Here is a 27,655-nt window from a genome sequence, read left to right on the forward strand (position 1 = left end):
AAAACAGATCACGCAAAGTCAGACAAATCGTGGGAAACACTAGAAGAAATAATACCAAAAATTCCACAAAACCACGTCAAAATCTTAGTAGGTGATTTCAATGCGCAGCTAGGCAAAGAAAGAAAATACAGCAAAACAATAGGAAACTTCTCAGCACATAAATGGACTAATCAAAATGGACAGGGATTGGTCGAATTCTTCAGAATATTCAACCTTAAAATCAGGTCAATGTATCTCAAGAAAACAAATGACATGGAGATGACCCAACTCACTCATTGGTGCTGAATTCCAAACTGATTATGTAGCAATTTCCTATCCAAACCACAGAGAAACGATGAATATCCAAGTAAGACAGGGTGCAAATGTAGACTCAGACCATTACCTAACGAGAATCAAACTACAGTTAAAAACTCAGAGGTTCACATAAAGGAACCCACTAATGCCCAAATTTGACACTAGCCGCATCCAACCACCTTTCACAGAAGAATTAGAGAAAAAGCCCTCCAACAATTAGAAGCAAACTAATCGAAACAGCACAAACAGTGATATCTCTGCAAAAAAGAAAAAAAACACCCTTGGTGGAACGAAGAATGTGAACAAGCAATCCAGTCTCGACAGAAAGCATACAGTAATTGGAACAGCAGAAAGACTGAGAAGAATTGGAAAACATTCTTGGCAGTGAGAAAAGAGACAGCCCAATTAATCAGAAAGACCTAAACGAAATTCGAAAAGGACCAGCTACTTGAAATCGAGAAAAACTTTGAAAGCAATAACACGGGAAATTTCTACAAGAATTTCAAAACAAAACTCACATGATGTTGTTGTTGTGGTCTTCAGTCCTGAGACTGGTTTGATGCAGCTCTCCATGCTACTCTATCCTGTGCAAGCTTCTTCATCTCCCAGTACCTACTGCAACCTACATCCTTCAGAATCTGCTTAGTGTATTCATCTCTTGGTCTCCCCCTACGATTTTTACCCTCCACGCTGCCCTCCAATACTAAATTGGTGATCCCTTGATGCCTCAGAACATGTCCTGCCAACCGATCCCTTCTTCTGGTCAAGTTGTGCCACAAACTTCTCTTCTCCCCAATCCTATTCAATACTTCCTCATTAGTTATGTGATCTACCCATCTAATCTTCAGCATTCTTCTGTAGTACCACATTTCGAAAGCTTCTATTCTCTTCTTGCCCAAACTATTTACCGCCCAAGTTTCACTTCCATACATGGCTACACTCCATACAAATACTTTCAGAAATGACTTCCTGACACTTAAATCTATACTCGATGTTAACTCACATGATATCAGCCGCAAAATCGTTGTTTCAAGAAAGGAAATGGGCAATTTGCACTAAACAATCAATAAAATTGCGAAGAACTAGCAAGTTATTTGGCAAAACTGCTGAACTGCGCAGAACAAACACAAAAATTTCCGCCTCAGGACGCTGAATCCACAAACCCAAACTCATTATCACCGGATGTTGAGGAAATCCCCAAACAGATCAAACGTCTTGAAAACAATAAAGCTGCAGCTGAAGATGGACTCGTAGCGGAAATCCTCAAATCAGCAGGCCCAAATACCATAAAAGAAGTCACCGAAATAATACATGGCATTTGGCAAACAGAAGGAGTTCTGGACGACTGGAAAAATGCATTAATTCATTCTCTACACAAGAAAGGAGATAGATCGGATGTAAACAAGTATAGGGGAATCTTGTTGATATCAGTAGCTTACAAAACTCTATCCCAGTGCTTTCTGGAAAAATGCATTAATTCATCCCCTACACAAGGAAGGAGATAGCTCGCATATAAACAACTATTGGGGAATTTTATTGATATCAGCAGCTTACAAAATTCTATCCCAGTGCTTTCTCGATAGAGCACAACAACATTTAGAGCTAAAAATGGGAGAACATGAGGCTGGATTCCGAGCAGGCCGTTCATATCCAGAGCTAATTCTGAACTTAAAACTAATCTTAAGACATCATAGAATAAGTGGCAAACATGTAGTTTACATCTTTGTTGACTTTAAAAAAAGCCTACAATTCAGTTGATCGCCAATCATTATTCCAAATATTAAAAGAACAGGTTTTAGATCTGAAAACACTTGCAATCATATAACAGACATTAATAGACACAAAATTTATGGGGGAAATCTCTCAACCTATTCTGATCAAAACAGGAGTAAGACAAGGAGATGGACTCTCTCCACTACTGTTCAATTGCGTTCTTGAAAAGGTGATACAAGAATGGCGCAAACTGAAATCAGTCCTCAAGATCGACCAACCAATTACTCTCGGCAGAGGAAAATTAACAGTAGATTGCTTAGCATTTGCAGATGATCCAGCCATCTTAACTCGCGATGTTTCAACAGGCTAAAAACAGATTGAACTCCTGAAAGAAACTGCGGATAAAGTCGGCCAGAAGTATCTTTGGATAAGACAGAACATATGACTTGCAACAAACGAGCACCAAAATTCATGGAGACAAAATATATTGAGGCGCGTATACACTGAGTTCGCAACATTGTTCATAACATTGTTCGTGACTAGTAATGGACAACCGATGTTCGCAACATGTTCGCGGATCGCGTGCTGGCTTTCCAGTGACGTGGCAGAATGTAGGCGGATGACCGAGCTGAGGACCAATGAGAGGTGTGTATAACGCACGTAAAAAAGGAATAACTGGAACAGCGCTGGGTGTGCGAGGTTTGCCATCCAGCATCGTCATACAGGCTGCGGCAAAACAATTTGACCAAAAGTGTAGGGTGGAGCGGCAGCATTAAACTTAGGAATTTGAGTATAGCAACTAGGGATCGCAACTGAATATCTTCGGCGCTACAGGAACGCAACTGAAATCTAACAGACGGATGTCTTTACCCAAAATGATGGGTAACTTATAGTAGATGTATACGTAAACAGAATGTTTGGACTAATAAATCGCCACGATGAGAACGAGATAGGTTTAAAGCGTTACATACACGTGTATCGTTCTTACCTGACGGACCAGGCAGTACTTCTTTAGAAAGAAGAGAATCACATACCAATGCTGCCAGCACGCGATCCGCGAAATCGCGAAACCAGCATCACATCCGCATAGTGACGCTGTTCTGATTGTCAGTACAATTTAGACATTAATCGCAAATGCAAGTCGCAGTAATCCAGAAGCCGAGTCCATCTTTCCGATAATTCTCCGTCTGCTGCAGACCACAGAGCTCCGTCGGTGCATCAGCGGTCGATTGTTGCCGTTGGCGCCACGGAATGATTGCAGTTTAATTGAGATGTTCTCCGGAGTATTTGGGATTCTATAACGATAAATTACGTAGTGGGACTGAGTTAATAGCTCTGCACAAACCCGGATTTAAACTTAGCGCCGTCCACAAACCAATTCACTACAGTTATCGTCCTTGCCATATTTCATTTTACACACAATTGACTTCGACTATTTCTTAAGAACTACTCTTAACTAAGGCTGTAATTCGTGTCGGAGTCGACTATTACTTCCTTAGGCAACGAACGAGCAAAATGCTCAAAGGAGATGGCGGTCTTGTGTCCAGCATGTAATCATCCAGGACACCGTGTCTCCAGCCAGAGCATTTACTGTTCCGACACAGGTATGATTTTGTAATTACCTCTACATGGAATTTATATGTAACCTTATAAACTGAATACTTAGTACAAGGGCGAACCGAATTACGTACCGCATAGTGTTAACAGATGTTGCAGTTTTGGCGGCAGAAAAGCGCATAATACCAAGACTTAGTTTCAGATGTCTTCCATCACAGAGCTGCAGTGACAGCTAAGTCGTTCACGAAGCCTTAACGGTGACCACAGCGGCTGAGGAGGCGCGTTTACAGACGGCAGCGGCCCACACTGACGTGTGACGTCACGTGGCAACCCTGACACCGTAGACCACGCGTGATGTGTTTCCCTGCATTTAATAATTTCTCTTTATCGATCATTCTGCTAATTTTGCACATTTGAAACATCGGCATCTTTTCTTGGTATCGATATAAGATATTAAAGGCTTTGTATAAGACTCCTTTACGAGCGGCATGATTATTAACAATTTTACTTTCAATTTTTGTCAAGTACTTATCCGTCAGTTACTGTACTTTCTGTTTCTACACTCAATTAGCGTCAAGCAAATTACGTGTACTTTTGAAACATGGGCCGCTTTTACCAGGTACGTCTGTAGAAGTATTAGATACATAACATGTCTTATTGATTTACATTCAAAAGTTGATCTTGTACGAAAAAGACGGATGTCAATGTGTTTCTGTTTAAGCGAAACATTGGAATCTCTCCCCGCTTGAGGCAGCGTACTAATTTCCGAAACTGCGCCTGCAGCAGAGTCTCGCGTATCCTGCCAGTCTAACGTGCGTGTCCAGTACCGTGTCCCAGTCACCGATGGAGGATGCTAAGTTCACCGGACTTGGATACGATGTGACGTCATTATGACGTATACACGCTACATCGAAAACCATAGAAACCGTATATCGACTAATCGACTTTGATTTAAACGCAAGGAATGCAAAACGCATTTAAACGAATGGCGCAGAGCACAGCGCTACCGTCACAACCTCTCGAAAGTTCACAAAAGTCGATTAGTCGATATACGGTTTCTATCGTTTTCGATGTAGCGTGTATACGTCATAATGACGTCACATCGTATCCAAGTCCGGTGAACTTAGCATCTAAGTTCACCGGACTTGGATACGATGTGACGTCATTATGACGTATACACGCTACATCGAAAACCATAGAAACCGTATATCGACTAATCGACTTTTGTGAACTTTCGAGAGGTTGTGACAGGGTAGCGCTGTGCTCTGCGCCATTCGTTTAAATGTGCTTTCCGTTCCTTGCGTTTAAATCGTGTATTGTACTCTGTGTGTGTCCTGTGCGTTGTTTTTCGTTTGCTCGTCTCTAATTATGTGTTCAGCATTCGAGAGACTAATGAGAGAAAAGCTGAAACAGTTCAGCATCAATGACGACGGGCAATTGCGTGGTTATTGTGAATCTCAAGCAGAAATTGATGTACTTCTGACCCAGCTGAAGTGCGTCGGTCATTCGTACTCAGTGAGAAGAAGCACTCAGCAGCCAAAATCTTTAGATGCGTCAAGACACTAACCTTTGGTTAAGATTACATTGAGAAATCCACTTCCCCTCGTATTTCATCTCCGGTCGACGATTTTTCTTCAACAATGCCTCATATTTTTCTTTTTAAGTTCGAAATTCAATCATTCTACACACCAGTCATTACTGGACACTAAGGTACCTGTCTCTGCGGTCCGAGTGTAAAATTACTTGGAATTATGGTTGATAAAAGACTATCTTGGGATGGACATATAAATTACTTAGCTAACAAACTTGCACGCATTCTCTTTCAGCTATATAAATTAAGAGTATGCTGCTACAATCTAATATGTACTGACAAGACCAATTGTATGAAACCATATTAAAATATTGATAATAAATAAATATTATTTTCGGCGTAAGCGTTCAATACAACAATCACACAATCTAATTTGGTCGGGACATAAGAAGACTTCACTTTTTTACGAAACGTGTTGTCCGTGGTGTTTTCAAGGCCACCGTGAGGAATATTTCTATTAATATCCAGCTCTTTTATTTTGGCGAAATACATATACGCTGCCACACTGAGCTGTTATCAGAATCGCACGTGTCAAAACAAGCCACTAGCTGACGACAGTTTAGAATCTCGAACGTTCGTAAAAGTCGATAGGTGTGTTAATCGACTAAAGTGTATATACGTCATAATGACGTCACATCATATCCTGGTTGGGTGAACTTAGCATCCTCCGTCACCGATCAGTGACGCCATATTAATCTATCCACAGAGTGCCATTCCGCCGCCCACAGATTACTGGGTACTCTTCCTACGTAGCAGAACTTGCCCGCCCTTCGCATCCTGCTGCTGTTGATTTAGTTTAGACTTCCCGTCTCGAGATGCGCCACACAGCCGGTCGCTCCCAGCCCGTGACTCGCGACCGCTTTCTCTGAAGCCTGCCTCTCTCTCTCTCCATTCAGGTAACGCTTCTTCCAGCGTCGCGCCTAATTGCCTATGCCTCTTGTTACCCCATGCCACGAATGGTGCTTTGTTTTCAGAAATATTTAACAACGCTGACGCCATGATTCCATGGCAGCGGCGAAGGCTTTTTTAGGAGTCTGTTTTGACCACTGGAAAATCGCTCAGGCAATAGCAGCACGGCTGGTGAATGTGCGGCCACGGAGAGTGTCTTTCATTGTTGGAAAACGCCAAAAGTCACTAGGAGCCAGGTCAGGTGAGGTGAGTAGGGAGCATGAGGAATCACTTCAGAGTTGTTATCACGAAGAAACTGTTGCGTAACGTTAGCTCGATGTGCGGGTGCGTTGTCTTGGTGAAACATCACACGCGCAGCCCTTCCCGGACGTTTTTGTTGCAGTGCAGGAAGGAATTTGTTCTTCAAAACATTTTTGTAGGATGCACCTGTTACCGTAGTGCCCTTTGGAACGCAATGGGTAAGGATTACGCCCTCGCTGTCCCAGAACATGGACACCATCATTTTTCCAGCACTGGCGGTTACCCGAAATTTTTTTGGTGGCGGTGAATCTGTGTGCTTCCATTGAGCTGACTGGCGCTTTGTTTCTGGATTGAAAAATGGCATCCACATCTCATCCATTGTCACAACCGACGAAAAGAAAGTCCCATTCGTGCTGTCGTTACGCGTCAACATTGCTTGGCAACATGACACACGGGCAGCCGTGTGGTCGTCCGTCAGCATTCGTGGCACCCACCTGGATGACACTTTTCGCATTTTCAGGTCGTCATGCAGGATTGTGTGCACAGAACCCACAGAAATGCCAAATCTGGAGGCGATCTGTTCAACAGTCATTCGGCGATGCCCCAAAACAATTCTCTCCACTTTCTCGATCGTGTCGTCAGACCGGCTTGTGTGAGCCCGAGGTTGTTTCGGTTTGTTGTCACACGACGTTCTGCCTTCATTAAACTGTCGCACCCATGAACGCACTTTCAACACATCCATAACTCCATCACCACATGTCTCCATCAACTGTCGATGAATTTCATTTGGTTTCACACCATGCAAATTCAGAAAACGAATGATTGCACGCTGTTCAAGTAAGGAAAACGTCGCCATTTTAAGTATTTAAAACCGTTCTCATTCTCGCCGCTGGCGGTAAAATTCCATCTGCCGTACGGTGCTGCCATCTCTCGGACGTATTGACAATGAACGCGGCCTCATTTTAAAACAATGCACATGTTTCTATCTCTTTCCAGTCCAGAGAAAAAAAATCGGAGGCCTTAGAACTTGAATGCACCTCGTAAATACAAAAATAGTACAACGTATTATTTTAAGTTGCTGAAAGCTACACTTTGTTGGGAGTGGGCTCGAACAAGAAAATTCAGATCATTTATTTTTCTTCTGAGATCAATAATGTTCCACGTTGTTGGAAACTCAGACGAAAAAAAGGATTTATTTATTTCGATTCTTTTCAAAGTAAGACAAGATATACTTATTTCATGGTTGTAGTACATATTTTGTAGATTAAAACTGAAGAAACTGCAAAAAGGTGGGAACTTAAGGAGATGGGAACTGGATAATCCGACTAAACCAGAAGTTGTACAGAGTTTCAGGGAGAGAATAAGGGAACAAGTGACAGGAATGGGGGAAATAAATACAGTAGAAGAAGAAGAATGGGTAGCTTTGATAGATGAAGTAGTGAAGGTAGCAGAGGATCAAGTAGGTAAAAAGACGAGGGCTAGTAGAAAACCTTGCGTAACAGAAGAAATATTGAATTTAATTGATGAAAGGAGAAAATATAAAAATGCAGTAAATGAAGCAGGCAAAAAGGAATATAAACGTTTCAAAAATGAGATCGACAGGAAGTGCAAAATGGCTAAGCAGGGATGGCTAGAGGATAAATGTATGGATATAGAGGCTTATCTCACTAGGGGTAAGACAGATACTGCCTAGAGGAAAATTAAAGAGACCTTTGGAGATAAGAGAACGACTTGTATGAATATCAAGAACTCAGATGGGAAGCCAGTTCTAAGCAAAGAAGGGAAATCAGAAAAGTGGAAGGAGTATATAGAGGGTCTATACAAGGGCGATGTACTTGAGGACAATATTATGGAAATGGAAGAGGATGTAGATGAAGATGAAATGCAAGATATGATACTGCGTGAAGAGTTTGACAGAGCACTGAAAGACCTGAGTCGAAACAAGGTCCCCGGAGTAGACAACATTCCATTAGAATTACTGACAGCCTTAGGAAAGCCAGCGCTGACAAATCCCTACCATTTGGTGAGCAAGATGAATGAGACAGGCGAAATACCCTCAGACTTCAAGAAGAATTTAATAATTCCAATCCCAAAGAAAGCAGGTGTTGAGAGATGTGAAAATTACCGAAATATCAGTTTAATAAGCCACAGCTGCAAAATACTGACACGAATTCTGGATTCCGCAGATATGTTGCAACACGTGAGGCAATACTGACCCTACTAATTATCTTAGAAAATAGATTAAGGAAAGGCAAACCTACATTTCTAGCATCTGTAGACTTAGAGAAAGCTTCTGACAATGTTGACTGGAATACTCTCTTTCAAATTCTGATGGTGGTAGGGGTAAAATACAGGGAGTGGAAGACTATTTACAGTTTGTGCAGAAAAGAGATGGCAGTTATAAGAGTCGAGGGTTATGAAAGGGAAGCAGTGATTGGGAAGGGAGTGAGACAGAGTTGTAGCCTATCCCCGATGTTATTCAATCTGTATATTGAGCAAGCGGTGAAGGAAACAAAAGGAAAATTCGGAGTAGGTGTTAAACCATGGAGAAGAAATAAAAACTTCGCCGATGACATTGTCATTCTGTCGGAGACAACAACGGACTTGGAAGAGCAGTTGAATGGAATAGAGAGTGTCTTGAAAGGAGGATATAAGATGAACATCAACAAATCAAAACGAGGATAATGGAATGTAGTCGAATTAAATCGGGCGATGCTGAGGGTATTAGATTAGGAAATGAGACACTTAAGTAGCAGATGAGTTTTGCTATTTGGGGAGCAAAGTAACTGATGATTCCAGAATGAGATTTTCACTCTGCAGCGGAGTGTGCGCTGATATGAAACTTCCTGGCAGATTAAAACTGTGTGCCCGACCGAGACTCGAACTCGGGACCTTTGCCTTTCGCGGGCAAGTGCTCTACCATCTGAGCTACCGAAGCACGACTCACGCCCGGTACTCATAGCTTTAGTTCTGCCAGTATCTCGTCTCCTACCTTCCAAACTTTACAGAAGCTCTCCTGCGAACCTTGAAGAACTAGCACTCCTGAAAGAAAGGATACTGCGGAGACATTGTTTAGCCACAACCTGGGGGATGTTTCCAGAATGAGATTTTCACTCTGCAGCGGAGTGTGGGCTGATATGAAACTTCCTGGCAGGAGGTTTGGAAGGTAGGAGACGAGATACTGGCAGAAGTAAAGCTATGAGTACCGGGTGTGAGTCGTGCTTCGGTAGCTCAGATGGTAGAGCACTTGCCCGCGAAAGGCAAAGGTCCCGAGTTCGAGTCTCGGTCGGGCACACAGTTTTAATCTGCCAGGAAGTTTCATAACTGATGATGGTCGAAGTAGAGAGGATATAAAATGTAGACTGGCCATGCCAAGCAAAGCGTTTCTGAAGAAGGGAAATTTGTTAACATCGAGTATAGATTTAAATGTCAGGAAGTCATTTCTGAAAGTTTCTGAATGGAGTGTAGCCATGTATGGAAGTGAAACGTGGACGATAAATTGTTTGGACAAGGAGAGAATAGAAGCTTTCGAAATGTGGTGCTACGGAAGAATGCTGAAGATTAGATGGGTAGATCACATCATTAATGAGGAGGAATTGAATAGAATTGGGGAGAAGAGGAGTTTGTGGCACAACTTGACAAGAAGAAGGGCGCGGTTGGTAGGACATGTTCTGAAGCATCAAGGGATCACAAATATAGTATTGGAGGGCAGCGTGGAGGGTAAAAATCGTAAAGGGAGACCAAGAGATGAATACACTAAGCAGATCCAGAAGGATGTAGGTTGCAGTCGGTACTGGGAGATGAAGAAGCTTGCACAGGATAGAGTAGCATGGAGAGCTGCATCAAACCAGTCTCATGACTGAAGACCACACAAGAACAACAGAACATATTTATTTTAGACCGCTTGCCAACGCTTCGCTCGAGAACGAAGGCAAACTAATGTTTACTACACGTCAACTGGCTGCGTTATAAGATAACGCTGTGTGGAGGCGGATTTGAAATAGCACCCGCCTCTCTTTGGCGTGTCAGTCTTGTCCGTTCACAGTTATTTTATTTTAACTTCTTTCATTCTAACAGGCTATGGCTTTCTGTCCTCGCCCACAAGAAGAGATCTCGATGTACGAGTGTTCTGTTTTAATTCATGAAAATCCGCGATTCGCGCCGAACCAGAGATATGAAAAGACATATTCGGTTGGCGCCTAGTATTACAGAAGACGTTGACTACGAAAGCAGTTATGGAGAATGCAGCGTAGCCGTCAGTCGACAGATGGCAGTATGCGTCTTGCAGTGTTAAGCAGTGATACAGCAGCAAGAACAGGAATCAACAGTTCAAAAAAGAATAATATGTTGTACTGGACACCGTTCTGTCACAAAACCATGCAGGATATTGTGAACAGTAGTGGTTATAGGACTTCTGATAGCTTTTTGTACACATTGATAAATATGGATTAGAGAAGAAATGTGAAGCGCAAAAACACATTTTTTGTCTCTCTTCCCGTTCAGGAAAAGGACCGATATGTTAATATTCAACTTTAATTGTGCCAAAGAGAATATGAAACGTACTTTAACAGTCCTACATACGGGTAGGAAATGTGTTTTTCATAAACCGATCTCCGAGTACCGCTTCTGGTTCGTCATGTAAACACTTTCATATCGATTCTCGAAGTGCAGTTTTAGATGCCGGATTTACATCTGTATTTTAAAAGCAAAAATCGATACCGTAGCTGCCCATTGTTTTGCTGCCTTGAAGCACATTCGGTTTTTTCAATGAATAAGTATTGAACTCTAAGGCGGTTAGGGCCCTTGTGCTGTCATGTCAGGTGTGTGTACCGGTACTCGATGGCAAACCTCGCTCGAGCCAGTCTATGACTTCCAAACGGGTGATCGGCTTATTTCCCGATACTTCTCGAACGAAAGCACGGATTACACACAATCGTGAAAGCGTCTTCGGTGTTGCATAATGCAACTGTATAGACTCTGAACGCATGTAATCGCACCTTTCCGTTACTTCCCCGTCTCCTGCAGCCCACAGAGCTTTGTCGCTGCCGCTGCTAGGGCTCCGAAATGTCGGCAGTTTCACTCTCTCGCGAGTGTTGGATCTATTCTGATGTAAATGAAAACAAGAGAAAATGATAATGTGCAGACAGCGGTCAGACTTTGCATTTAGCGTGGTAATAAGCGAGTAAACTTGTAAGTGATAAAACACGTCGGTGGGCCACACGTAACTGTGATTACGCTACATAAAGCCACATTTAGAGTTATGCCTTCACAGACAAACTCCCAAAAGTCATCCTTTTTCTCAAATGAAATAACATACCGTATTGTTTACTGGAAAACGATACTGGCTTCCACTAACCACTTGTGGCATCGTGTTTCATAACACTTCCACTTGCATATAATCACTGTGCGCTCTCTCCACGTATAAAAACAGTACAATAACTGTCGCTATAGTAACGGCGGAGATATAAAAAATGTCACCTTCTGGCTTCATAATTATCACGTCTGCACACATGTCATGTGATGGTCGACCATCGGTTTCTTCACGTGCAGTGGTAACGACTTACTGTCGTGCAACAGCGGCTAAAACTCGTACGCAGACGTGGAAAGAGAATAGCAAAAATCGTCGTTCACCCCAACAGAAAATAGCTATCGTATCACTGAAAAATGATATAAGCGACAATATTTTTCATAATCGATCACTCTCGGAAACTAAATTAGTCGACTCATCATCGTAATTACATGTCTCCTCAGTTCATTCACAGGTTTTCAGCTCTTCAGAAAAGCGTAAACGAACAATTAATTACAAAGACGTGCAATTCTCAAAATGCCGCGAAAACAGGCGTTGGCCGAAAACATTCCGTTACAACTCGGAACGGCGTTTCTCGCAGCGACGTTCTTGTGACACACGCTCTCGGCATTCTTGTCGCGTTGAATTTGAGTAACAAATTAAGATTCGAACGAATCCCTCCACCGAGTTTTTCTGGACCAGCTGACAACAGCCGTGCTGCGAAAGAAGGTGTCCATGTCTGCGACGCTTCTTCCCTCGTGCTTCAAATGTAAACACGTTTTGGATATCCTCTGTGTTCTCTCAACACCAAGACAAAAATAAAATGGAAGTTACTGCTGTACATTCTCATCTCTACAGTCTGTGTTTTGACAGAACTGACGGTTCTTAGTATTACGTGAGTACATGTAAAGTAACTAATTTTGCGCCGGCCGAAGTGGCCGAGCGGTTCTAGGCGCTTCAGTCTGGAACCGCGCGACCGCTACGGTCGCAGGTTCGAATCCTGCCTCGGGCATGGATGTGTGTGATGTCCTTAGGTTATTTAGGTCTAATTAGTTGTAAGTTCTAGGGGACTAATGACCTCAGATGTTAAGTCCCATAGTGCTCAGAGCTATTTGAATTCTGCCAGTGACCGCCAGTCCCCCACCTGCCTCATCCGCAACTCGGCCTGTGTGGTCACTCCGTCTCGCATCCCTGCAAATTGCTACAGCTGACTCATTGCAATTGTAAATCATTTATACGTAGTCATCGGACATTTGGCATCTCCGTGATTTCACATTCCCGTACATTTAGACCGCGTTTCCACTCCACAACACTTTAGTGCGTGTCGCTGAAGCATCTTTCCGACAGTAATTCGTCAGCTAAACATCGCGGCTGTCGCCTGTTGCTGATGCACAGTGGTGACGTCATAATACCGACCAGTAGCGACTCTGCAGTGTCACATGTGGTCCCTCTGTAATCGAGTGAGCCCGGCCTTACATTCTTCTTACTGAAATAACACACTGAGTGCTCTGAGACATTCGTGGTTTTCTTAACAAAAGAAATGAATTTCCATTTTTATCTGTCCGATTGTCTTTTACTCTGTGGCTTACAAGTACAGAACTCACAGTGCAGAACTTATTTTATGCATTGTTTCCGCCTCGACAAGCGGATTGCGTGCCCTCTCTTGTCGACACGCTAAACTCGTGCAGTGTCTTCCATCTCGGATTTTTCTGCCGTAGTCTGCTTAATATTCCTGTCACATATTAAAACAATCCCGCAATTTTTTGATGACCACGTAAAACAAAACGGTGTCATTTTCATTTCCTTTTATAAAGTGAGCTATCGGCCGCGTTTAAATAACCGACATCGCAAAGTCCCGTTTTTTAGGACTTCCTACCAAAAATTAAGTGTATTCGGCCATCAGTATGTCGTGTCAAGTCTGGCATATACAGGGTGCAGAGAAACAACTTGATCAAAAGAGTAGGGTGGAAAGACAGCATCAGACGAAGGAAATAGAGCTGGCAGTTGAGTATTTACAGCGCTATGGCAGCGTGAAAACGGTGGTCAGTTTCAACATTTGCTACAAGATACTCATGTTAATTGGTGGCTCATTTTTCATTTGCTTTGAACTTTTTAAGATGTGAAACAGGACCGTGTGATTGTTTTCATTCCTAAATAAGTGCGATGTGGTACTTCAGCTAAGTACGAAACATGGGTCTGTGATGCTTTAAGTCAATCTTTTTCTCATTGTGAAGAAAAAGTGGTTCAAATGGTTCTGAGCACTATCGGACTAAACATCTGAGGTCATCAGTCCCCTAGAACCTTAGAACTACTTAAACCTAACTAACCTAACGACATCTCACACATCCATGCCCGAGGCAGGATTCGAACCTGCGACCGTAGTGGTCGCGCGGTTCCAGACTGAAGCACCTAGAACCGCTCGGCGACACCAACCGGCTCATTGTGAACACTCGTTGATCCAAAGACTGTGTTTACGTATACATTTTCTGTGAATTACCTTTTATATTGAGTAAAAAGTCAACATGTCAGATTTCGATTAGGTTCGTATATCGCTTGTAATGGGCAGTTACGACCCTTAGTTGCTATATTATAATTCCTATGTTTCGTACTGTCTATCCACCCTACGCTTCTTGGTCAAATTCTTTTTCCGCACTCTGTGTATCCTCGGTGGATGGCGAACGTCGTTCAAACAGCACTGCTTAAATTATTCAGTTTTTACGTACGTTACGGATATATCACTGAATGACTCCCAACCCGGTCGTCCGCTTATATTCCGCCACGTCACTGGAAAGCCAGCACGCGATGCACAAAATGACGAAACCAGCATCATATTTTCATAATGACACGTTACTGATAGTGAGCACACTTAGACATTAATCACAGATTCAGATGGTTGTAACGTAGAAGGCGGGTTGGTTTTTCCGTTAATTCTCTGCCTCCTGCAGCCCACGGAGCTTTGTCGCTGTCTCAGCGAGTTATTGTCGCTGCCAGCGCCGCGGAAAGCTACTCGCGCGAGTAATGGCGGTTCCATGAAATAAATGAAAACGGTAGAAAAATGTACAGGGTTATTACAAATGATTGAAGCGATTTCACAGCTCTACAATAACTTTATTATTTGAGATATTTTCACAATGCCTTGCACACACATACAAAAACTCAAAAAAATTTTTTTTTAGGCATTCACAAATGTTCGATATGTGCCGCTTTAGTGATTCGGCAGACATCAAGCCGATAATCAAGTTCCTCCCACACTCGGCGCAGCATGTCCCCATCAATGAGTTCGAAAGCATCGTTGATGCGAGCTCGCAGTTCTGGCACGTTTCTTGGTAGAGGAGGTTTAAACACTGAATCTTTCACATAACCCCACAGAAAGAAATCGCATGGGGTTAAGTCGGGAGAGCGTGGAGGCCATGACATGAATTGCTGATGATGAACTCCACCACGAGCGGTCCATCGGTTTTCCAATCTAATGTTTAAGAAATGCCGAACATCGTGATGGAAGTGCGGTGCAGCACCATCCTGTTGAAAGATGAAGTCGGCGCTGTCGGTCTCCAGTTGTCGCATGAGCCAATTTTCCAGTATGTCCAGATACACGTGTCCTGTAACGTTTTTTTCGCAGAAGAAAAAGGGGCCGTAAACTTTAAACCGTGAGATTGCACAAAACACGTTAACATTTGGTGAATTGCGAATTTGCTGCAGGAATGCGTGAGGATTCTCTACCGCCCAGATTCGCACATTGTGTCTTTCATTGTTAAGAAAAAAAGTTGGTTCATTACTGGAAACAAGTTTCGCACCGAACGCATCCTCTTCCATGAGCTGTCGCAACCGCGCCGAAAATTCAAAGCGTTTGACTTTGTCATCGGGTGTCAGGGCTTGTAGCAATTGTAAACGGTAAGGCTTCTTCTTTAGCCTTTTCCGTAAGATTTTGCAAACCATCGGCTGTGGTACGTTTAGCTCCCTGCTTGTTTTATTCGTCGACTTCCGCGGGCTACGCGTGAAACTTGCCCGCACGCGTTCAACCGTTTCTTCGCTCACTGCAGGCCGACCCGTTGATTTCCCCTTACAGAGGCATCCAGAAGCTTTAAAGTGCGCATACCATCGCCGAATGGAGTTATCAGTTGGTGGATCTTTGTTGAACTTCGTCCTGAAGTGTCGTTGCACTGTTATGACTGACTGACGTGAGTGCATTTCGAGCACGACATACGCTTTCTCGGCTCCTGTCGCCATTTTGTCTCACTGCGCTCTCGAGCGCTCTGGCACCAGAAACCTGAAGTGCGGCTTCAGCCGAACAAAACTTTATGAGTTTTTCTACGTATCTGTAGTGTGTCGTGACCATATGTCAATGAATGGAGCTGCAGTGAATTTATGAAATCGCTTCAATCATTTGTAATAGCCCTGTACATGCAAGAGTTCGGCACCGAAATAAGAGTGAATCCGTGCTTGGCGCTCGACCTAATATTTCAAATTAACCGACAGCAGACCCTCGCCTAGGCCTCCAGTTGTGACATGTGCGTCCACTCCCACATGTGAATCTCACACTCCCCGTCGCTGGCCAGCTGTGCCATTTTAATGCATCCGGCCAGTGCTGTTTCGCACTCCGGGCGTTCATGGATGGTCTTCTGTCACAGATACCTCCAGCTGATGATACCCTAAACGCCTGAGAAGCAGGAGATTGTGGGAAAAATCTTTCAGAAAACGTATAAAGAAGTAGTAAAAAAAAATTAACTCCTCAGCAAGCACCGGACGCCGTCGCGCACGCACCTGCACGCCGCTCCACGCCGTGGCCCGCACAAAGCGAACGGCCCGCCAGCCATGCGGCGGCGAGGCGCCGCGCCAGCGGCCCGCCACCGAGGCGCCGAGCAGCCCCGCCGTCGTACGGAGGATGCCGAGTTCACCCAACCCGGATACGATGTGACGTCATTATGACGTATTTACGCTTTAGTCGATTAACACACCTAGCGACTTTTACGAACCTTCCAGATTCTAAAGTGTCGTCAGCTAGTGGTTTGTTATGACACGTGCGATTCTGAAAACAGCTCAGTGTGGCAGGGTATGTATTTCGCCAAAATAAAAGTAAAAGAGCTGGATACTAATAGAAATATTCCTGACCGTGGCCTTGAAAACATCACGTAAAAATGTAAAGTCTTCTTATCTCCCGACCAGATTAGATTGTGTGATTGTTGTAATGAATGCTTACGCCGAAAAAATATTTATTTATTATCAACATTTTAGTATGGTTTCATACAATTGGTCTTGTCAGTACATATTAGATTGTAGGAGCATACTCTTGCTGACTTTTTTTTCTTAATTTATATGGCTGAAAGAGAACTCGTGCAAGTTTGTTAGCTAAGTAATTTACATGTCCATCCCAAGATAGTCTTTTATCAACCATAATTCCAAGTAATTTTACACTCGGACCGCAGAGACAGGTACCTCAGTGTCCAGTAATGACTGGTGTGTAGAATGATTGAATTTCGAACTTAAAAAGAAAAATATGAGGCATTGTTGAAGAAAAATCGTCGACCGGAGATGAAATACGAGGGGAAGTGGATTTCTCAATGTAATCTTAACCAAAGGTCAGTGTCTAGTACTGATTGACGTATGAAATGATTGAATGCAGTGTCAAAGCATTCCATGGTGGTAAGCTTTCCTCTCATTAGTCTCTCGAATGCTGAACACATAATTAGAGACGAGCAAACGAAAAACAACGCACAGGACACAAACACAGTACAATACACGATTTAAACGCAAGGAATGCAAAACACATTTAAACGAATGGCGCAGAGCACAGCGCTACTGTCACAATCTCTCGAAAGTTCACAAAGGTCGAATAATCGATATACGGTTTCTATCGTTTTCGATCTAGCGTGTATACGTCATAATGACGTCACATCGTAACCAAGTCCGGTGAACTTAGCATCCTCCCCGTTATACAGGCCGGGCACCGTCGCCCTGCGACAAATCAGGCGCTACCAGAGGAGAACAGAGCTGCTTATCCGCAAGCTGCCCTTTGTAACGGAACTTGAATTACGTAACCATTACGGCACCTCGACTCAACCTCTCGATACCAGCAATACTCTACTGTGTTTCTGTAAAGTAGCTGACATATTTCTGAGACAACATTCAGATTTGATTTCCTTAATGTAGAGGTACTTTGATACATCGGTATGTTTATATTGCAACGATATTATCCTTATGTGTATTCTTTCTTTCGTCACTATGATCTTTGACGTACTTGTAACTCTTGATTCTTGGGCGCGTAAGCGGTTATTATTATACAGTCGCACCTTGAGAAAGTCAAGTCTTGGACGTCATGTTGGAAAAACGCATATTGTAGCCAGTTTATAAAATGTGAACTTTAACAGTGAGGAAGGTGTTTTCGAGTATGTTTTGTATTGTGAAGTGATGTTTCGTGTGTTACGTGATTTTGCAGCAAAAGTAATGAAAAAAAAGTGTAACTTAAATTCGGAGTGTTGATTATCTTTTTACATCACCATTGCGCTAACTTTGAGAGGTTTAATCTTCAAGAATGGTTTGTGAAGCGCACCTACAAAACTTTTGAATATAGCAGAATAAAACATAGGCCTCTTTGCATCCGAGCTTGGAATCATCACCACCTACATTTTCGACGATTGAGCCATTATTTTACGACGAGACCAGCGTGGGAAATACGAAAAGATGAGTGACTAGTTCATTTATTATTACATGAAATGACTTTATTAACTGTGATCCAATGACACCTGCCACATAATGACTTTGTTGTCGCCCGAAAATGCAGAATTTAGCAGCGTGAGCAACACCACCATCATTATTAAATTTTGACCTTTGTTTTGGTAGGCTTGTTACACCTTCCAGCGCCTAGTGCGCGAGATCGCCCAGGCCTTCAACACCGAACTGCGCTTCCAGAGCTTACTTCTTAGTATGTAAAAAAAAAAAAAAAGAAAACCACAAACACTTCTTTATCCATGCCCGTTAACACTTGTATACTGTTTTCTTATCCTCACCTGGATCACACGCATTGTGGAGAATGTCCGAAGCCCCTCTCGAGGTAAAGCCAAGTCTTAATCATATACGAGGAATTAGCTGATACGTTCTCATCAGCCATCGACTGTGAAGATGTAATAAAAAGGTTGACAGCGCTGTCTGTTTCGTATTGAGGAGGAATTTAAAGGCTGTTTGAGAAACTGTTTCATTTCCTGGCAAAGTGTCCAGCTGTTGTCCTGTTTAGACAGATTGCACTCGTGCCTGCTAACAGACAAAAAGTAAATGTCTCTGAGCACTATGGGACTTAACATCTATGGTCATCAGTCCCCTAGAACTTAGAACTACTTAAACCTAACTAACCTAAGGACATCACACAACACCCAGTCATCACGAGGCAGAGAAAATCCCTGTCCCCGCCGGGAATCGAACCCGGGAACCCGGGCGTGGGAAGCGAGAACGCTACCGCACGACCACGAGCTGCGGACACACAAAAAGTGAAGATCTATCGAGGGCTTTTACACACTGCACATTACAGGAGGAGGACCGCATTGAATTTAACAATTAATTCACTGAAAAGGCAATAAAACGAAAAAAACTTGTGTCAGCGATATTATTCTGTCCTGCAGCTGGGCAGCAGCAATCGAGAGAACGAAGGTTATCAGAGCTTTAGTTTCCGGTGTCTGTGTTATGCGCTGCTCGTTGTCGTATGTGAAACTGGAGGCATACCACCCTCCATAGCTTCAACTATAGAGATACACATATAGACGGCGCTCGCCTATATCTCATCTATAACAGGAATCGGGCATTGATTTCAACGACTGATCTCCTGGCCAGTGGTGGATACATATGCACAGCGCCTCCCCCCCTCTTCCCCCCCCCCCCTCCACCTTTACGGGAACGCCCGCATTTCCACCCACACCGCCCCCGCCAGTCAGCCCGAACGCTATTCCTTCGTTTCTTTCGCTTCTCGGCTTGACTGAATCGAGTTATGGAATAGTTGTACTTTCCTATATATCACGCGCGTCCGCCTCATCGTCTGGCACACAGGGATCGACTTAGTGGCTTAGCTCTGTTGAACACTCACCCTGACATTGATTGTCCTATTGACGATGTAATCAACCAATTTTCCAGGAAGAATAGGCGCATAGAATTCATCATTTAAGGAAGAGAGCCACAATTGTCAGTTTCTTATCTCATAAGATGTCATTGTCTTGTATATGCGTATAATCAGTTTAAATAAAACTTTCTTAAACTTTGCACGTGACTAGATTATTTGTTATTACGGTAAAAGTAATGAAAGCTCAAAATATCTACAGCGCTCCCTCCTTGAGGTTTTCCCGGATCCGCCACGGCTCGTTGCTGAATTAATGTTAGACATGTAGTAATTCTGTCGACTTAATTTCTCCAGAACTCGGAATGGTAATGGGTGGTTAACCTCCTTACGTTCGGACATGTGGAACGACAGCAACCATTTCAGACACTGTACTCACCGATCTTTATTTTCACAAATACCCGAATTTCAGTCATTCGATGAACTCTTGTTCATGGTGGACTGTGACTCATTTAGTTGAACGTTTCCACAAGAAGAGAATGCCAAATATCGGTTTGACAGGAAGGATACAGTTTTCTGGCGCTTTTCTCAGCAATACGTACGATATGTTTTATCAGGCTTTAGCAAATAACATCCGTAATTTACGATTTATAGACAGAATAAGAAGATACGACTTATGTTCAATCCAGTACAGGTACCGACGCAATATCAAGGTATGAAGCGTGATATATCAGAAGACCTTATTTGTTGAGGAAACTCGTATAGTGAGTCAGAGATTAACTTTCGGCCGTCTCAAAATCTTCGCTATTCGTAGGGTTTTAGATCTGACGACCGACATACACCTCTATTGTACTGTATTTTGTATATATTGTATGTTAACTGGGGCCCTAGAAACGACGGAGAGGCTCCGTCCCCGGCGCAGCCGCAGTGGTCCACAACACCACGACGACTACCGCAGTCCACTTCACCCCTCCGCCGCCCCACACCGAACCATTCTTTCAGGGTTATGGTGCGTTTCGGCCCCTGATGGACCCCCCAGGGAACGTCTCACACCAGATGAGTGTAAGCCATATGTTTGCGTGGTAGAGTAATGGTGGTGTACGCGTACATGGAGAACTTCTTTGCGCAGCTATCGCCGACATATTGTAGCTGAGGCGGAATAAGGGGAACCAGCCGGCATTCACCGAGGCAGATGGAAAACGGCCTAAAAACCATCCACAGGCTGGCTGGCTCACCGGACCTCGACACAAGTGCGCCGGGCGGATTCCTGCCGGGGACCAGGAGCTCCTTCCCAGTCAGGAAAGCGCGGCCAACCTGTGCGGGCTGACATACGTCCCTACTTCCCAACCATGCAACGCTTTTGAAACACTAATTCGGCTTAAAATTCTTACTCGTGAAAGAGAGTGTCCAAGCATTTATGAGTGTTTCGTTACTGCGCAAACTGTAACGACTTTCGTTTCACGTGTGCTTGTGATGGTCGGCAAACACTCGCATCTTAAGCAGTGCCGACGACTCGCCGCAGCCAAGCCTGCCCTGCAAACGCATATGCAGAGCTAGACACCTGCCTGAGAAGATTTACGTATATTCGATGAATATCGCGGTACGCCTCGTTCCGTGACACACAACCGTGACGTCATAACATGGACACTCGCGTCGCGTTCATTATGGCCGAGTCTGCAACGCCACATATGCAGCCCCTACAATCGACAGACCTTGGCCTTAGGCTCTTCTCACTGAAATGTTATGTTCAGTCTTTCAAAAGATTCGTCCTGTTTTCAAGGTTAAGCATTTAAAGAGAGTACTTCGTGTTCTGATACTGCTTTTATACATTTTTGAAATGTATAAATGACGTGCGTCTAATCCATCGTTCGTAACACAACGGGTGACAACCGTCAGACGTAGAAATTTCCATAGCTTATTTTAAGCCTCGACAATCGAATCGCGCAACCTCTGTCACCAAAGTGTTTTCGTTGTAGTTACTTCTTCCTCCGTGAAATAGTCCTGCAGTATCCTGCACTTTCCGGCCCCGTATTTAAACAGGACCGTAGCAGCATTGATGACTCAGAGGAGAAATCTGTCATTAGTAGCTGCTCGTACGAAATATGGCGTCCGCATTCCGTGTTTAAATAGCCCACTACTAAGAACTGGCGCCATCGTACATGTACCAATCTTTGAAAATCACGCCCGAATTGGGGCAATAAACGTAATTTCTATGTTAGAAATATCATGTGCTATTGAAACCTTTAATTCACTGACTTCATGTTGTTCTCTCGTAGTGAGAACAGTTCTGCGAATGGCGCATACTACTACGACAGTCTCATTTAGTTCGGACCGGTGCTTCGATGTAAACATAGAAACTGCACAGCTACTATTAAAGTTCTTGAGCTTATCCATATATGTTTCTGGAGGCAATACTCATCAGGTTTCAGTTTAGTTAAGATTGGTTATCTGTCAAGCAACGCTGTCTTCTGGCCATAAGAAACTGGTAGCATCTATTTATTCCGACAGATTAAGTTTACCAGTTCCTCCATGTACGGTACGCCACACAGATTATGTTATTCTTTTTGCCGTAGGTCTATACTGAAATTGAGACTAGAAAGTGTAATGTCCCCACAGAAAATACCCTCTACCACGCACCAGTTAATCATTGCCAATCAAACCATCCACATTCATTCACTTTGGAAAAGTATCTGATCTGATTTTCTCGTAACATATGCGGCGACAGCTCGACGACGCCAAAGTATTTTCTAGTGCGTTTATTCTTTGAAATAACAGAGATGCATATATGTATTCTCCATGGTTGTTGGAGTGGTAACTAGAACAGCTTCGGTAGTATCTGTTGAGGGATTGACGTGTTTCTGAGAGATACATATTTTGCTTTCCTTCTCGCTAAAGCGAGCCATTAACATTTGTGCCGCTAGCGGTTTGTTTGAAGAGAAAGAGACTGTAAACGGAAAATAATTAAGACTGAGAATCACCGGAGATCTTGACATGTAATGGAGATGGATTGAATACACAATTTCCTTCATGAATAAGGTTTGTGACTTTTTTGTTCTGGAGGGAATGAACGAATGAGTTTTTTTTCTGAATCATTTGATGATCACGTTGGCCCTGTAATTAGTGGGGAAGTTTCAGCTGTGTCGAAGAGAGCCTGCAATCACTGAGTCTGTGTTAAATCGTCCAAAAAGGCTTCGTACACATCTGGAATTCGAAATCTTTCGTAAAAGGAACGAATTGTCCACACGATTGATTCTCCCGACTGAATGCAGTGCTTAACAGTAATAATAAATGTAAAGATCTCTTTCAGCAAGCCAGCCGCTGAATACTAAGACGAAGGGCTCCACCAAAGATACTATTTGGCTGATTTCACGTAATGAAATATTATATTAAAAACTGTACATAGATAAAGGAGAGAGAGAGAGAGAGCGAATAAAAATAGAGAAAATACTAATAATCCTCCATTAGTCTAACTTTTCGCCTGTCTTATTACGGATCAGCCATCAAAACGGGAGGCCCTTACTTTACTGTATAGATTTATGTGTGAAAGTGAAGGGATCTTAAAGGCAACAGATACACGTCTATACAGACAAGACATTACACAAAGTTAGCGGCTAGCTGCATTCATCATCTATTCTTACATGAAGAGACGTCAACTTATTATCCTTAACATTTAAAGGAAATGTTAAAAAAGGAAAAAAAACGCTTTTATCAGTATATCGAGCGACATAGTTCATTTCTGCGTATGCTGTTCACTGTATGTGTGTGCTCTGCTATATTTGGGAACTATGGACGCATCTGTGGTTAGTAAAGCCAGCAAACTTTTGCCAACGGCTGAATCGCCCTTTCAGAACGAGTGACGCCACCAAATCAGCTCGCCCTTGCTAACGAGGCGATGAAGCGATTTGACCATCGCGTTTAAATGTTCTGTTTTTAAGTTTCAATGCTTCGGGAATAGACGTAAAGCGCATTGCTTTTCCTCCGTTCATCCACAGAAAACAGTCTTCCGATCTGACAATAGAAAAGAAAAAGCCTTCATCAAATGATCATCGAAATCACATTTCTTTCCACTTCACTGATGTGTAATTCGTCGGTATCAGATAAACGAATGACGCGTTGTTTATAAATCGCCAAAAAAACGCTGAGGGCCGAGAATTCCGTTGTAACTGGGAACGGCCTTTTTTTCGGGACCGTATTAGTGCCGTCGTGCTGCCAGAGCAGGTGTCGATGTCTGCGGCACTCTTTCCACACAGGGAGACGTCTCAAATTCGGCGAATTTCTCTGTATTCTCTCGACGGTAAGACAATAGCCGCTGCACAGGCTGAAACTGTTGTTGCGAAATCTGTTCTGTGCTGCGTGTCGGATGACAGAAAATGTAAAGGCTTTCATTACTTATGCCTCGGTTCTCCGTTGATAACAGCACTATATATGGTTTTATCTGAAACACTAGTACGAATTGTAATTACATAAGCAAGCAGTAAATGACACAAAACGTTAGAATGATGTCGTGCTTCCGAGAAGTAACTGTTGCCTACGCTTTAGCTGCGTTACACGTATTCTGCCGATCGCTGAATGCCTCACGCCATTACAGACAATTGTGACGTTACAAATGGACACATATCGATTAACACCGAGTATTCTCCGTCATATCTATTAAGACTGTGTAAACGTACAAACCCTGCAAAACACTGCGGAGTGCATAGCAGAGGTTACTTTCTACGGTAACACCTGTCAGAAATTTTCAGAGTTTTTGCTTAGACAGACGCCCCCGTGCTGCAGTGCTGTGCTCAGCCGTGTTCTCCGCCGGAGGCCCTTACGGCAGCGGCGCGTAGTGGCCGAATAGTGTCTCAGAGATCGTCACATGACGATCATCTGCGAAATTTTGTAAGCAGGCTTTCGCGGGACAGTTTGCGTCTGCCTCCAAGAGTCTGCAAGTTCAGATTCCTCGCGTTCCTGACACGATCTCGCACGAGTAAAAGGACCCGCCCTCGTGACCTTTCAGAGTCCCCTGTTTGTCCTTTTTGGTACGGGTCCTACACGCTTTTGCCGTATTCGAAGACGGGACTCGGGAGTGACTCGGAAGCAGCCCCCTCTCTGGGCTGACCGCACCTCCCCAGTGTCCTGCCTACGACCCCAAGTCCGGCTCGTGTCTCGGCTGCTACTGGGCCTCTGTGGTCGTTCCGTTCCACGTACCCACAAACTGCTGCACACAGCTGTTTGCATGAGTTGACCCACCAACACTGTGAACCACTGATACTGTATTTAAACGATATCTGGCAAGCGCATTTAAAGCTAGTTACCAATCTATAAACCTCTTCAAAATCCTTTTCACATCCTTATTGAGTATTTCTGCAGCTTTTTGGCGATAGTATATCAGAAACAACAGATATCGGAAGTCCTCTCTTTATAACCGACTTAGCCGGCCGGTGTGGACGAGAGGTTCTAGGTGCTTCAGTCTGGAACCGCGCGACCGCTACGGTCCCGTGTTCCAATCCTGCCTCGCGCATGGAAGTGTGTGCTGTCCTTAGGTTTGAGTAGTTCCAAGTTCTAGGAGACTTATGACCTCAGATGTTAAGGGGCTCCGGAACGCCCTATACTTGCAATGTTAAAATAACGCTTATAAATTACATCTTTCCTCACAAAGTATTTGAGGTAGGAAGTTGAACTTTTTACACATTATTTATTGGAATATGGGCTACAACTTAACACAGGGATTTTACAAAATTTTAGTTCAGTTATTAAAGATGATTTTTTTTTCAATTGTAATGAAAATTCACAACATTTTTTTGCAATTTTTTATTTATTTATTCAAAAATATACAGTTTTTTTGGAAAAAGGCTGTGTTAAATTATGCAGAAGGTACTGTGTAACATTCACTGAAAGTTTGAAACAAATATGTTTGGAAGATCCTTAGAAAACATGTAATTAGTATGAGAAAATAAAAGTTTTGGGATCGAGCGACAAAGATTGGATTAACTTTTTAGTGCATTCCAGGTCCATAGGATGGATTATCTTCATCCTCTGCAAACTCCTCCTCCAGCTTCCTCTTGTTCCTCCTCCTGTTTACTCTTGCTTGTATTTCTAGACTCTTTACAGCCCTGTCTGCAGCCCGAAGGCGTTCCTTGTCTAAAGCAAGCATCGCTCGTACCATGTTAGAACCTATCTTCATTCCCATATTTCTAAATACCTTGCACCTTACAATGTTGCCATCATTGAAAGTCGCAACAGCAACTTTACTTTTACTCATTATTATACTTCAACAAAACAGAGACTCAAGAAAGAGAATTAATTACGAATATTTTCGAGATAACGACAGAGTAAATAAACATGAAACAATCGACAATCACACCAGCGATATATATTGAACCATCACAGGTTAGCCACAACACATACTTTATCTCACATCACTAAAATGTACCTGATGAACACGGACGTTAATAATAACACCATTTGACAGCAGTTTAACAGCGCCACAGTGGGTCACGCCCATGAACTTTTCATGATTTTGAGCCTTTCCGGAGCCCCTTAAGTCCCATAGTGCTCAGAGCCATATGAACCATTTTGATACCCGACTCTGGTGACGCCACAACAACGAGAACCGCGAAGCAATTACCACGAGCGATACTGCAGCGTGACGATATTCTAGTGGGCTCGCTCTTCGCTTTTTCTCACCAAGGTAATACATTTAGTACTGCGAGAGACTCACAGCAAGTTTCCTTCGATTTTCTCGTGTCTGCCTTTTGCTATAATGTAGTTCTGATACACCTTGAAAACGCATAAATGATGGACATCTGTGAGATCGCTTCTTATGCTCCGGGTCAAATTCGCCAAACATATACTTTTTTTACTGCTTTATTCTTCCTTCGACAAGAAGCGAGCCACGTGACCTGTGCGGTCTTGATTGCTGTAGCATCTTCCGTCTCTAAATTCTGCTCTAATCTGCTCCACGTCGTATATTAACACAATCACGTACTTTTCTCGATGACTATCTCAAACGAATGAAAAGTTGTCAGTTTTATCTCCTCTCGTAAACTGTGCCATCCGTCGTGTTTAAATAGTGTACATCACGAAGTTGTTCCACAAATCACGCGATTCGTATGTATACCTCTTGTGTCAAAGTAATTTCCCAGTACGGGACAAAAGCATTTACTTTTCAACGAAAAATTTTCCTTTCCTTACGAAACGCATTCGATACAGTTTCGCACGGGCGCCTAATCAACAAAATAACGACGGTACGGAATATCAAACCAGCTGTGTGACTGAACTGGCTAGCAAACAGAGCACAACATATATCTCTGAACGGGGACAAGTGTTCACACGTACAAGTAACTTCGGGTGTGCCCCAGCAGAGGGTTTTAGGAGCGTTTCTTTTGGCAATATACAGGGTGGTCCATTGATAGTGACCGGGCCAAATATCTCACGAAATAAGCATCAAACGAAAAAACTACAAAGAACGAAACTTGTCCAACTTGAAGGGGGAAACCAGATGGCGCTATGGTTGGCCCGCTAGATGGCGCTGCCGTAGATCAAACGGATATCAACTGCGTTTTTTAAAATAGGAACGCCCATTTTTTTACTACATATTCGTGTAGTACGTAAACATATATGAATGTTTTAGTTGGACCACTTTTTTCGCATTGTGATAGATAGCGCTGTAATAGTCAAAAATGTATAAATACGTGGTATCACGTAACATTCCTCCAGCGCGGACGGTATTTGCTTCGTGATACATTACCCGTGTTAAAATGGACGGTTTATCAATTGCGGAAGAGGTCAATATCGTGTTGATGGATGGCTATTCTGATCAAAATGCCCAATGGGCGTGTGCTATGTACGCTGCTCGGTATCCTGGACGACATCATCCAAGTGTACGGACCGTTCGCCGGATAGTTGCGTTATTTAAGGAAACAGGAAGTGTTCAGCCACTTGTGAAACGTCAACCACGACCCGCAACAAATGATGATAGCCAAGCAGGTGTATTAGCTGCTGTCGCAGGTAAACCGCACATCAGTAGCAGACAAATTGCGCAATA

This window comes from Schistocerca cancellata, unplaced genomic scaffold (assembly GCF_023864275.1).
Source record: "Schistocerca cancellata isolate TAMUIC-IGC-003103 unplaced genomic scaffold, iqSchCanc2.1 HiC_scaffold_1143, whole genome shotgun sequence".
Taxonomy (NCBI): Eukaryota; Metazoa; Arthropoda; class Insecta; order Orthoptera; family Acrididae; genus Schistocerca; species Schistocerca cancellata.